General features: G+C 38.9%; 1 protein-coding gene across 3 annotated transcripts in view; it reads left to right on the forward strand.

The window, feature by feature from the left end:
- Positions 1 to 306: 306 nt before the first annotated feature.
- Positions 307 to 4,928, forward strand: part of LOC148344177 (LHFPL tetraspan subfamily member 2a protein-like) — a 12,333-nt gene continuing 7,711 nt past the window's right edge. The window contains exons 1-2 of one of the 3 annotated variants that reach the window (XM_088305264.1): positions 307 to 472; positions 2,512 to 2,669. The gene's annotated coding sequence lies outside the window, so the exon portion shown is untranslated. The other 2 variants (XM_088305258.1, XM_088305267.1) reach the window with 2 other exon arrangements.

Consider the following 4,928-nt stretch of genomic DNA (forward strand, 5'->3'; position numbering starts at 1 on the left):
TGGATTTACATTTTTTAATTTATAGCCGATCTTTAAACCTGCAGTGACTTCGACTTCAAAGTGTCCGATAAGTGGCAGACAAAACATTTTATTTATTTATTTTTTTTAAGCAGGAGAATCCGGGAAGCTAATCGTCGTCATCATCATCGTCATCATGGTCTTCATCATTATTGTCTATTTAAATTTTTTTTTTAATTGTTATTTTATCATCACTTCACATCACAATTTTGACTTAAGGAAGGGGGGTGACGTCATCGCTCGTAGGAGGAGGAAGAGGGAGGAGGGGGCGGAGGCACTTCCAGAAAACGAAGAGAAACTTCAGTGAATGAGGCTCGACTCCCACCGGCGGATTCATCAAGGTTTCTCCCAGACAAAACAACCACACTTCTCCCTTTTACAACACTTTTTTTTTCAACCTTCGTGTGTCTGTCGGCAACTTCCCGTCTGCGTTTTTTGGCCTTCATTTTGGTAGGTATGGAAGCATGTTTCTGTTCAAATGGCGTTTGTTTAGAAAACGTACAGTAAGTAAGGTTCCGTTTAGGAGAAATCAAAGGTGTGGCGATAGTTATGGCATAAAAGATGACATGAAAATCTCTCTTCGGACTGTACTGTAACATCACCTATTATATCCCAAAGGTAAGTAGCCTGTAACTCATCTTGCAGAGGTGGAAAAAGTATTTACTCAAACGCTGTACCGTAAGTACAATTAAAGCACACCTTTCTGTTTTTTTTTTTATTTTATTTTTTTAAGAATTGACAGTACTGATTCAACTCAACGTAATTTTCAGAGCCCTTAACAAAAACAACCATAAGTGACACAATGTGCTGCTGTACATAAAAAAATTTAGCATTAACCAGAAAACATTCAAAACAATGACAAATAACCACGTTAAAGCATAATTTAATGAAACCACGAAGGTCTCATGTTGAAGTAAAAGCTAATAGATTTATTTATTTCTTTATTTATTTTCACAAATAGCCAGTGAGGGGGTTTGTCAGATGTGCCCATGGTGAAAGGCAAGTAAAAAGTACAGACTGATTTGTATACAAGTGCAAAAGTAAAACTGTTTGTTTTGAAATGTATTCGTTATTTATGCTGGCTTGTTTTTTGAATGGATATAGCGAGTTTTTTTATTTTTTTTTAAACTTATGAATCCCCTTTGTTTATTTTATATATCTATTTTACCTGCGGTTACCAGGTATGTCTTGTCCTATGCAATAATACCCACATTATCTAACTTGGCACTATTCAAAATATGTTTTTTACCATTAGTTGGCTGTAACAACATGAAGCATTTCTCCTACATAAGTCCCTGGGAGGGGGAATATCTTACTTCTCCAAATCTCTTGCCGTTTATGTTCATTCTCCCTTGTCGGTGCTGTCCCCATTTTGTTCTGACTTATAAGACCCCAAAAAATCAATCCATCAGTTCAGCAAGATCTCAACAGCAGTTGACTTTACTTCTTTCTTAAAACAAAGCAAGCCTATTTGGACAAAGTAAGGAAGGGGTAGGAAGTGCAGCTATCCTGTTTCAAATGATAGTCCTGGGGAGTGCTGCTTCACAACCACAAAGATGTCAGTGTGTGCTAGAAATAATAGCCGTTCTCTCAAAAATATGCAGTAATTTGGCTTTACTGTCAATATTAGCCTAACGTGCTATCTGAGCAATCCTTCACCACAGCTAGAAAAACAGAAACAATTCTTAAAATACTAAGAGTGCTCGATTTTGTCGCCCACATCTGAAATCTTTCCAGCCTTTAAGATGTAAATTTATTGTTACATAATAAAGAAAAAAATCCAATTATTTTCCACCACAGAACCCCCTTTTGAATAATAGAAATTGAAATAGGCCTAATAACTTTTCACTGTAAAACTTTCCTTACAAGTGTACATTTAAATATGAACCATTGTTAAAATGGAGATGTAAAAGCATTCTGGTTTTGGGTCTGACAAACGCTCATTATTTATTGATGTTGTGCAAGATGGCAGGTATCAAAAATGGGAAAAAAAGTGATGGCCTCATTCATGCCATGTGCATTGTGCTGGCATGTGTATGACTTGTTTTTTTTTTACTCTAAAGCAGTGATTCTCAAACCATTTTGACCAATATTGCACGGTAAACAAGCTGACGTTAGCCACAGCTGTTACATTGGTAGTTTTGGTCAAACTTAAAAAAAAAAATCAATCAATCAACAAACAATTTACCTTAATGGAAAAAAAAACGATAGCATGTATTGTAACCCTAAAGTCTCATTAGTTTATATTTATTTCACAAGACAAATCAAAACCGCAAAAATTGAAAGAAAAATCCAAATGTATTTCTCATGTGAGTCTCCGTGAACTAACGTGTGACGTACAAAGGCAATCTAATCATATCAGGGTTTGAAGGCTTGCAAGTTGGCCTTCAAAGCTCCTTAAGCCTGTTTTTATTTGAATTTCCTTCACACATTTGTGCATGGCACAGCAGTTACAGGTGGCCTCCTTCTTTTCGTCCTTGTCCTCTTCCACAGTTCCATGTCCTTGAGAAACGGGGAGCCCCCCGTCCCCACCCTGCTGCCCTTCTAGAGCCACCCATGGAGCTGTGCATGTTGCAAAGGGAAGTGCTACTACTTCCCAAACCTAAACAAAACCAGGAAAGCCATCTTGTTTGTGCTTGCTAAGTTCAAGGGTAAGCCACTATTTCAAAATGACCACACTAGGAAATCCCCTTTCTCTCTCAGAAGCTTCATTTCGGTTTTGTGTTAGGTATTCAGTTATGTTAGTAATTAGTTGTGGAAGTGAGTGAATCTAAAATAGTTTCTGCTTTTTCAGACAGACCGGGCCAGGTCATTCCTGCCTTTGTCTTTGTGAAATGGGAGGGTCACTGAGTGGGCTTTGTGTGTGACAAAGTGTGAGGGGGGCCACTGCCAAGTCGCCGCTGGCCCCTTGCACCCGGCGAAAAGGTTAAAGGTCGTGGCGGCTCGTCTTTGAGGATGAAGGAGCGCATTCTGGGCCCGTGGTGGTGTGTCTAAGACGGGGTGGTGGTGGTGTCAGCGTGCCTCTAAGCAGCCTTTGTTGGGCTAAGTGGCACCAGATCAGGAGCCCCGCACACACATGCATGCTAATGAGACGTGGGAATGTCTTTTAAAAAAGTATACACTGTTCCCCAGTAATTCCCAATGACCCTGATGATCAGGTGACCTCGGGAAATCATTTGAGAATTATTATTTACTAGGATGATTTACATACTTTGTTGTTTCTATGTCAGTAACATATAGTGACAGGCATATATTGGATTTAAATACAATATACGATTAACCTGTGTATCCTACTCATACAAGAGAATACACTAAGTCATAGGACGCACACGCCGAGTAAGTAAGTTCCACAATATATTGAGATGACCTTGATTTCTGAGTTTCATTTGTTTTTGTGACTCAAATCACTTGTATGTGAAATCAGCGTTTCTCAAAATAAATAAATTGTAATGCATTAATGCGTTCCAGTCCCCCCAGAAGCACCTCCTAAAATATTGAACTTTTGAAATCTGTAAAATAGCACCGTTTGTTCTTCATAAAAAAAATAAATTCATAAAATGGTTAAATAGAATGTAATGAATTAAAACAATTGTTGCATCTTGATTTCGCGCTTCAATTAAAAGGGCATTGCGCCACTCCATCTGATGTTCACCTCTTGGCCACAATTTTTTTTCAATGACAGAACAGGAAGAAGACCATTGCGCTTAAGCTGCAGTCATGCTTTTATTGTAGTTTTTGGCAGCATATAATCATCAGTCTACATGTGTTGCTTCATTATTTGAGTTCATATACCCTATTGTTTTTTTTTTCAAGCTTTCTAACTGGCCTGACATGTCAGGGACATCTAAGCGACACTGTCCCACTGTATCCTTCATACCCTCTCACAACTGACAATTTTTGTAACTTTAGATCCACTCATGCCATGAACATTTGAGGTTGTTGCAGTTGCCTTTGAAACCTGGAACCGCTGCTATTTGGTCCACGTGTACGCTTAATGGTGTTTCACAGCGCAAACATTTCATATCAGAAGAGACTTTATTTGCCCGTGCTTGTGCTTTGGTTCGTTTATGTCATGATCTGTGATGACTGTTCCTTATTTAGTTATCACTGCAGGGCATAGGTGTCCTTTTTCTCCTAACGTTCCAGCATGTCTGCTCCTCTGCCGTGCTAAAACACGTCATCTCATTCGGGCCCAAAGAATGTAGTTCTTGCTCCTATAACTTATTGAAAAGTGAACCACCAACAGAGCTCACATTGTATTATTAGTACTGTACTGTACTGTTGTGTTTGATCCAGCTGTCCTCTCTCATTGGTCAGAGATAAGAGGAGAACTACAAACTTCGAGAGAATGGCTTCCGCTGACGAGATGAGCGTGGATGTTGCTGTAGAAACACTTTTATCAGAACTGGTCATGTCTTTGCGAAAAACAGAACTAAGAACAGCACTTGATGTGAAGAATGGTTTGAATATCACGAAAACCGAATTTCTGCTGGCTTGTATGCAGATAGTTGAGTCTTGTCGTGCCTGCCCACCCATCAAGTGAGAAATGAAATTGGGTTGAGGGGTGTAAAATGGTTAAAATTAGCCAATTGTGGCTTCGTGCACGCAGCATTGATTGGCAGTGTGAACGTCTCCTGCTCTGCAGAGATTCTCAAAGTCTCTCAGTTTTCTAATGACAAAAAAAACGTTGGTCTAGTTATTGCTCATTAAATGTTGGTCGAAGGGTTGGAAATGTTGCTATATATGGCAGCAGTTTGCATGTGACAGAGCTGCGTAATTTGAATCATAGTGTGAAATTTGGGGAACTTGTGCTGTTTTGACCAAAGAATGTTGAAGACCTTTAATTAAAATGTGGAAACTCTTTTTTTTTTTAAGTTGTGGAGGAAAAAAGAGACATAACCTATGTCTTC

Source organism: Idiotropiscis lumnitzeri, chromosome 1 (genome assembly GCF_059441095.1).
Source record: "Idiotropiscis lumnitzeri isolate Australia: NSW breed Sydney's pygmy pipehorse chromosome 1, RoL_Ilum_1.0, whole genome shotgun sequence".
NCBI classification, from domain to species: domain Eukaryota; kingdom Metazoa; phylum Chordata; class Actinopteri; order Syngnathiformes; family Syngnathidae; genus Idiotropiscis; species Idiotropiscis lumnitzeri.